General features: G+C 39.7%; 1 long non-coding RNA gene across 1 annotated transcript; it reads left to right on the top strand.

The window, feature by feature from the left end:
• The first annotated feature begins 1435 nt into the window (after positions 1 to 1435).
• On the top strand, positions 1436 to 5614 carry LOC119308022. The gene is made up of 3 exons (XR_005149735.1): positions 1436 to 2052; positions 5113 to 5202; positions 5301 to 5614. It is a non-coding gene; the product is annotated as an uncharacterized LOC119308022 (long non-coding RNA).
• The last annotated feature ends 3776 nt before the right edge of the window (positions 5615 to 9390 follow it).

Raw genomic sequence — 9390 nt, 5'->3', positions numbered from 1 at the left:
GCACGAAGCAGCGTCCACCCTGACACGACCCTGGTCTGCCTGGTGCACCTACATTTGAGAATGCAAACGAAACGAATCTTCTTTCATTTGCAAACGAATCTGTATGTATTACCATGCCCGTGTTTTCCTTGCAATAATTAGTCACACGAAATGAGATACTCCATCCGTTCACTTTTGTAAGTCGTTTCAGACAACTTAAAATGAACTGTTTTGCACATTGTCTGAAATGTCTTCAAGGTCTTATAAAAGTGAATAGATGGAGTACTATAAATTAAATAATGAGGAGTTATTTGAAAAAAATCGAAACGGTACCCACTCTAACGTGGATTAGAGTGTGTCACATAATTAGTTATTTGAATTAGAGTGTGTGTCACATAGTTAGTTATTTGAATTAGAGTGTGTGTCACGTAGCGATCTCCAATTCTAACGTGGATTTCGCATTTCACTGTATCCATGCTACTTTTTTAATACAAATTCATATGTATATGATGAACACCATGGTAGTGAGAAAACTTTTGGATGGATTCAAACATATGACCTACAAAATAGCACAACAAATTGAGTCAATGTCAACTTTTCGAAACTTAGTATGGCACGAATTCGAAATAATTACCCGTATGCCTGGTCCTCGGTTCAAATCTTACAATGTACATTGAATTGAAACATCGATATTAAGTCTTGTACTATGTACATTCAAATGTTGTTTTTAGCCCCCCCCCCCGGTGCACAAACGCTACATACTTCCTATATCGGTCAATCTTCCTCTCCTAACCACCTTAGCAAGCTATCGATTTCCAACACACGTTCATTCTTTCTCTCCATGTTTCGATCTCTAAGTCTCTCAACTACACAACCCCTTTTTCCACTCCTGTTACCAAATGTATTTACCTCACACACCCGCCATTGCACCCCATGCCGAGCTCTCTCTCTCTCTCCCCCCTCTCCCTCTCACCCTCTCGCGCTAAATACATGCATTGCCTATCTAGCCCCCAACCTCTCGTGCGCACGCACACACGTTGTATATCTAGGTCACTCCCTCGAGACTGTCTCACTCTTTCTTACGCATGGCGGGCCACACTCGCTCAATCTCACTATCTTTAACTGAGTCTCGTTTAAGGTCGTTTTCTTTCACACACAAATGATATATCTCCCTGTTCGGGCCTCGATCGACACACTCTATACTCTCTCACGCAGATTGTCTATCTAGGTCAGTCCATCCAAGCCGCCGCCACTCTTTCGACCTCATGGTGGGCCACGCTCACTCAATCTCTCTCTCTCTCTCTCTCTCTCTATATATATATATATAGAGAGAGAGAGAGAGAGAGAGGACAGGGCTATTCTGTTACTAGTAACAGAATAATATTCTGTTACCTTCAGTCCCTATATAGATGTGATGCAGCTAGCCGATGACCAAAAACCCCGCAAAAAAGCCCACCCCGCCTCCTGACCTCCAGTATCTCGCAGATCCGATCCACCCACCCACAACTCCCATTGCCGCCGGTGTCCCGCTTCCAGGCATCGTCGCCGGCCTCCTCCTTCCACGCGCCGCCGCCGGCCTCCGGCTTCCACGCGTCGTCACTGGCCTCCTCCTTCCACGCGCCACCGCCAGCCTCCCCCTTCCACGCGCCGCCGTCGCCTCCCTCTTCCACCCGCCATCGCAGGCTCCTCGCCTTCCACCCGCCCTCGTGGCATACTTGCTTCCACCAGCCGCCATCGGAGCCACCCCAGCACCTCCACCGCCGCCACGCGCGACGCGCCTCCTCCCAAGGACGCGGTCGCCCCCCAAGCCTCCTGCCGGCGACGCCCCACTCCTCCCGGCAATGCGCCTCGCCGCCTCAAAGTGCAGGCCGTTCACCTCCGCCACCCCAGACCGTTCACCTCTGCCACCACTGGCTGTTCAACGCGGCCTCGACAACCCGGCGCATCAACACCCTCTGTCAACTCCAATGCGACTTTGTTTGTCTCAACTTCAAAACATGTTCAGTTCAGAACTTGACATGGAGGGTATACTGATGATACCTAGCAGAATGAAGCTCTGAGCTATATCCTCAGGTTTGTCTAATACGATTTGTATCTTCATTCAAATCCAACATTGTGATTCTTAGCCAAAATTAAGTAGCTGAATTTCAGTGCACAAATGTATAATGTCTGATCAAGCAGATTTAGGTCTTGCCATGAGCTGGTAATTGTCTCTCCTGGGACATTTTAATTCTGAATTAGAATATTGAAATAATAAAATGCATGTTATACTAAATTTAATCTTTCCAACTAAGACTCCACTGCACATACAATTTTATTGACGGTGGTTCTTCTGTTTCTTCCACATTTTACGTCAGTGAGTGTTGATAGTTTAGTGCCAAAAATGTTGGTTCTCTTGTTTTTGGCACATTCTGTAGTATATGTCTTTTTTTGCTGGTGAGCCAGTGTAGCTACTGAACTTTTTTCTCCTGTTTCTTGCACATTCAGTTACATAGTGCCTTTGTAGGGCCATCAAAAATCGCCTAGCTCCATGGCCATCTCATGGCAAAGCGAAACGGTGCAGTGCGTTTTTGCTAGCTCTCTTTGTTTTCTTTTTCGTTCCTAGCTACCACGACATCGCTTGGTTTTACTGCTTTTAGAAAGAGTTCAACTAAAATATTCTGAGTAGTTCAAATACAAGAGTCCAGAAAAGTACATAATTTTGACAAAGCGGGAACATAGTTTTGACAAAGTGGGAAGAGAGTAGTTCAGGTACTAGAGCACTGCACCAAAAAATAGTGTTTTATTAGGATGATAGGGGAAGAGAGTAGTCCGGGATAGCAAGTTCATTGCACAAAAAATGCTGGGAAGTTCATATGAAGTACGAACAACTAGGTTGAAAGGTTTGCCCAAAAAATACCTTGGCCAATTCACATGGCAGACACCCTACATAAATGTTTTTTCCTTTGTCCACTCCTCTTCCCCATGAGCTCTAGCGCTGGGGTAAGTACTGCAGTTTGGAAATCATCTTCTATTCTCCCAGAAAATAAGTTTGTATTCTAAAGGTTGAAGTGAATGGGCTAGGAAGCTTTATAAGAAATTGTTTTGTTTCTGTGTCTACATTGCATAGTAGAAGGTGCATCATGGTAAAAGCTAGGTTTGGTGTGTTGCCTAGAGTACATGAGAGCCTCATGTTCTCTGAACATATTTAGTGCAAGTTTTGCTTCTGAAAACTGACATTCTTCATCATGTACTGATCAGTTTAACCTCTGGATGTGTTTAAAAAACTAATGTTTGGCATGTACTGAAAATGCCTTGAAAACGAAGAGTAAATAGCATCAGTGAGTTCTAGTACCTAAATTGTAGAAGTTCATTGACAAAAAAAAATCAACAGAAGTATCATGTTAGTTCATGTTTAGATGTCGGGCAAGCTAAAAAATTAGAGCTCAAGAAATAAAAAAACCTGAACCACCGGGAAGGTTGCTGGAAACAAATCCTCTGTTAGTTCACTATTCCGTTCATGATAAGATATTCTATGGGACATTTGCAAACAGTAGGGATTTTGTTTTTGGGTGTTTTCCGTTGATCTGTGCTCAAGAAACATGAGAGTCCTATTGATTATTAGTGAGAGTACAAGCTCATACTCCCTCCGTCCGGAAATACTTGTTAGAGAAATGAATGTATCTAGATGTATTTTAATTCTAGATACATCCGTTTTCATCCATTTATGCGACAAGTAATTTCGGACGGAGGGAGTAGTTTGCAAGCCTTTTGTGATTCTTAAGTGATCAGAGAGAGTAGCATAGAGAAACGTTGTTGTGTTCTGGATGACAAAGAACACATGTGACAGTAAGTCCAGGTATTTCTACATGAGGAGTACAAAATTACTTTTACTGAGAGTTCACTTGAATCCTTGATAGCTACTGGCCATAGGAACTTAACCCACAAAAATGTGCAAAAAAGAACCATTTTGTACTACCATTAGTATGATGTGTAATGTTTTATTTTTTTCTACCCTAGCATTGAAGTAGCACAACATTTTCAAGAGCTGCACTCTCATTATTTATTTCTTGTACTGTTAATTTTATTTTCAGAACCGAACTTGTACAGGGTACATGAGTTCCAATAGTAGCTTCCGTTGCAAAAAAATTACATAATCAAGCATTCTTGCTGTGTTGCCTTTCTTTCCAGATATATAGATTGCCAGTTTTGAATCCGATTCTCAAATAGACAATCGTAATTCTATTGCCAGTTCTGTAATAAAGAAATGTATGCGTAACAGTACCATAACAACACCAAAATGAATCCTCATCCTTGGTAACTTACTGGATTTGATCTTCCAGGGCAGTATTATGTGATCCTTAGTTTACTTACAGGTAGGCCATCAGTTCAAACCTAACACAAAAACTCCTTGCTTGGCATTTGAGCTCTTGTTTTCTCAAGACTAGTAGTAGTAAATGTTATTTCACTATGTATTCTTTCCTCAATCCATAGAGAAATGTGCGAATAGTTCGATGTGTGTTGGAGAGATAGTTTTGTTTTATATATCATAAGAAGAAAATATCTCTTGTGCACTTATTTTATTCCGTGCCCCGCTGCCGCCTCCCATCCCGCGCACCGCCCGCGTCCCGCCGCCGCCCGACCACCCCACGCCCCGCCGCTACCCTAGCCTCCTGCCAGCTATGCGCCCCGCACTTCAGCGCGTAGGCCGTTCAACTCCGACACCCCAGGCCATTCACGTCCGCCACGAGTGCCGGTTCAATGCCGCCCCGACAACCCAGCGCACGTGGAGAACTACAAAAGAGGTTCAGTTTCTGAACTTTTGAACGCCAAGAGGTTCAGTTCGAAACTTGGTATGGTGGGTGTACTACTGATAATCTCAAACTTGTTCCTCTTAACTTCAGTAAAAGAATTTCCAGGAATAGATAAATGTGTGTATGCAAAGTGTTGTGTGATGGGATGTGGCCCGTGGCTGGGTTAATTAGCTAGAGATCTCAATTAGCTATGCCGGGGCAGATCCTTTGTGTCTGTACAGTTTAGGCCAAGAAGAGAAGCAAACGTGCTGCTCATCATTTGCCGTCATCCATCTCTACTCAAATTATGTTCATCTTTTTCAGTTCATCTTTGAAATTTCGGTCCATTTTCGGTTGGCAGGATGCGTAAAAAAAGTCGAAGGCAGCAACTCAGAAATAGATGAATGTTGGAAGGAAGATGTATAAGGCTGAGAGGAAATGGCATCTTGAGGTCCGTTATCCTTCAAGTTATAGACATATATGCTCAGTTATTGTTGTGTAACATAGAGTTACCCTAGATGTAAATGCTCCTTCTCTTGTGTATTTCAGTTCAACAATTGGTGGTTCTTCAGGTCACTTTAGCGTGCATTTTCAGCACATCTTCCAGGCGAGGAGGACGACAGTGACGACTCCTTCAGATTTTTTTCTGTGTTGCTACATCGCCGGTGCAAATTGTGGAAATCTTCCCATGTGGATCAGTACAACTTATGTACGGCCTTGAGTTCACAAATCTTATATTCATCTTTGTAGTACTTTTCGTAACACTAAGTAAAGCAAGAGTAGCCCTTTTTTTTGTGAGCAACAATTCAAACGAATCTGTTGTATCAGTTCTTATGATAGATAGAAGATAAAACAAGAAAGAGAAGCCCTTTTTTGTATAAGTTCTGTTGAATCTGTTGTATCAGCAAGAGTAGCCCTTTTTTTGTATAAGTTCACTAGCCAAAAGGTTAGAGAAGTCTACCTTATAATTTGCAATCTTAAAGATAATGATCAGTTTGAATTAAAAAATTGGTTTTTGCATTAAAAACAATGATCAGATCAAATTAAAAACAATGATCAGTTCGAATTAAAAAATTCTGAATTAAAAACAATGATCAATTTGAATTAAAAAATAAATGATCAGTTCGAACAAGAAACAATTCTTAGCTTGAATTTAAAACAAGAAAGAGAAAACCATTTCTAATAAATAGAAATGCAGAAGTGTGAAGTGCAAATAATGACATGCCCAATGTTTCAACAACGATTGAAGGCAAAAATCCAGGAAATTCAAAAAACCCACTCATATGTTAAAAGTTCAAGTTGCAAAACGAGAGAAGTACAAGACACCAATGCAAAAGAAGAGTTAAAAAATAAACACACAAAACATATTTTTGAAAAAATATCATTCAGTTCAACGATATAAACCATACAAGTTCAAGGACAATGATAACATAAAATTTCTTATTACAGTTTATAATTCTTTAAAAATCCGAGTTGATTCTAAATGTGTTTTCCTCACCAGTTCTAAAAATCCTAGAGCATCCGCCGAACTTTGTATCAGGATATACTATGTTGCTTCTTCGATATATGTATGGTTTTGTACCGACTGCTCTCTCCAACCTATTTTGGTTGATGTTCACGAATTGACAAAAAATGTATGGGAAATGTTCTACTATTACTAGCATATAAGTACAGAAAAAAAGTTCAACATGATGTCCCAGATAAGTTTGAAAAAAAGCTGAAACAAAAAAACCATCCAAATTCAAAAAATGGTAAAAGTTCAAGTGGTAAAATGAGAGAAGTCCAGAATATCGTCGCAAAACAATGTTGACTTCAAAAGAAAATTGGAAATTTATACCAAAAATACAGAGTAAGTCTATTATGTGAAAACACGCTCAGTACAAAACCATACATACATCCGTTCAAGTACTCTTTTCCCCAAACATATATTCATCCGTTCTATAAAAGAAAAAATGGTTGAATTAAAAATATTGATCAGTACAAGTAAAAAATGGTGGTCTGTTCAGAATAAAAGAAATGACAGAAGTTCAACTTGTAAAAGTTCAAGCAAAAAGCATGCAATTCAAAAGAGAAAAGTACAAGTCGTAAAATAAGAGAAGTCAAAAACATCATTGTAAAAAAAAGTTTAGTTCAAAAAAAGAATAAGAAAACATTTTCTTTTAGAAAAAAAATATCATTCAGTTTGATGATATAAACCATGTAAGTACAGGGGCGATGATACAATAAACCGTTGAAAACTCCCGAGCAAAAATATTATCCAAAATACGCAAAGTCTAATTAGTGAAAACACACTTAGTACAAACCAATACACACATGAGTTCACGTACTCTTTTTTCGAAACCTCTCAAAATTACTCTCCAAAAAATTCATCAGTACAAATGCACACGTAGATCAGTACAAGTACTCTGTTTTTTCTGACAGAAAACAACACGATGAGTCTCACCGTAATCCAAATTACTCTTCAACGGTTGCGAGCTTGAGAAAACGTTCAACATGACTAAGTTTTGCATTTTTGATAGCTATCCAACGGTATATTATTTGCCATATTTCGACAAACTTTAAAAAAAATCGCGTTCAAAATCAAATTTGACCGTATTCGAATTCATTTTTAAACCGTAGGTAATTAGAAAAACTTTTCTATACGCAAAAGTTGCGCATTTTCCATAGCTTTCCAACGCCGTATCATTTGTGTCAATCCGACAAACCGTTTGCAAAAAATCGCGAAAATACATTTCACCCAGAATTTCACCATTTTTCAAATTACTTTAAAATCATATAGAATTAGAAAAAATAATACATATATGGAAGATGCGGATTTTCACCAGCTTTCGACGCCATCTTATTTGCTCAATTCCAACAAACCATTTGAAAATTGAGTCTAAAATATGATTCATGTTTTCGGTTTTGAAAAAATGTTTTTTTAAAACTGCTCTTAAACCATAATGATTTTGCAAAAACGTTCAATATACTTGAAATATGGTTGTCAAGAGCTTTCCAAAGATATATTACACGCCTCGTTCCGACAAAAAAATTATAAAAAGTTTTTGAACTAAAGCAGACAATCTATTAAACACAAGTGAAAGCATCAGTTCAACCGCTTCGAAAACATCAGTACAACCACCTGAAACCGTCAGTTCAAAAAGGGTAATAGAATAATATTCTGTTACGCGTAACAGAATAGCCCAGATGTATATATATATATATATATATATATATATATATATATATATATATATATATATATATATCCGTATGTATCGATTGACCTCGCTCTTTCTCGGACAAAAACGATATATCACCATGTTTGAGCCCAATTCGACCTATTCACATTGTATACTCTCTCACACACATCGTCTATCTAGGTCACTCTCTCCAACCCGTCTCACTCTTTCGATCGCACGACCCCTATGTGATCGGTTGACCTTGCTTCCTCCCACGCACAAAATATATCTATACGTCTGTGACTGGATCATCTTTCAAGCTCTATCTTACAGCCCTCACCCTTACCAAAAGCTCAATCGGACAATATCTCTCCGAAGCATATATATTTGTTCAATAAATGTCGGATCACACTCACTTTGTCTCTCTATCTATATGTCTCTCGATTGACCTCGCTTTCTCACACCGTATCTTCCACGCGTTGAAGCTACTACCTCTCCATCCCTCGCAAAGCCGGAGCTATTTACATTGCAAGGGGCACTCCAACCTTGGATTAATTTGTGTAGGCATTTATTTCGTTCGGTTTAAATTATATTTTCGTAGCATTCGGCCCACAACTACTCCAAACACCGTTGCAAACCACGCAACTCCCCTAGTTGATTTCCCTCTGGCTCGGTCATCGCTCTCTCGCACGTCCTTTCCCCCCTTCAACGTCGCACCATGGTATTATTGAAAAAACTATGTTGTTCTCTTTAATTATTATAAATAAGCTACAAAACTACACACCGATAGTCCACTTGGAATGGAACAAATTTCGACCCACAAATTAAAGTGCTACAAACTACACACCGAGGGGCCCACATGTCACGAAACAAATTTGGACCCATATACAAATTAAAAAATAAAGGACGAGGATCGAACATGCGACCAGGCCTTCAAGCCGCACGTCAATAGGCAACATACGTAGAATAGCAATGTTTGTTGTACCCCCTTTGTTCACATAATGTTTTATATTACCACAACCTAATTAATGGATAACATGTAATATTATTTTTAGTACTAATCGCCTTCACTTACTGGTGGGTTCCATGCGTGCTCTCTCTCTCTCTCCTCCCCTTCCGCGTTTAGACGCACGGGCAAACAGGAAGAACTCGCGGGCGATGTTGCCGTTGACCATATCTGGATGCATTCACAAGTCACGGCACCAGTTTCACGTACTAGCAGCACTAGTCAGTGTGTACATGCAATGCATGTTAATTTGGAAGTATATTAAGTGCATGCGGATATTAACTACTAGGATATTATTTGCATGTTGTCATGTGATTAGCACTATTTTTGGCATGAAATTAACTTCACGCTAAATGTGTTGAGCGCTCGACATTGAAGCAGTCTAGGTCGTTGGATGACAAGGAATACATGTGGCTTGATGACGTTTTATATTTAATTTGATACGGCTCTGGCAGAACATTCAATCAATCAA

Source organism: Triticum dicoccoides, chromosome 1B (assembly GCF_002162155.2).
Source record: "Triticum dicoccoides isolate Atlit2015 ecotype Zavitan chromosome 1B, WEW_v2.0, whole genome shotgun sequence".
In the NCBI taxonomy this organism is placed as follows: Eukaryota; Viridiplantae; Streptophyta; class Magnoliopsida; order Poales; family Poaceae; genus Triticum; species Triticum dicoccoides.
The sequence above is the reverse complement of the archived record's forward strand: the minus strand, read 5'-3'. Positions and strand labels throughout refer to the sequence as shown.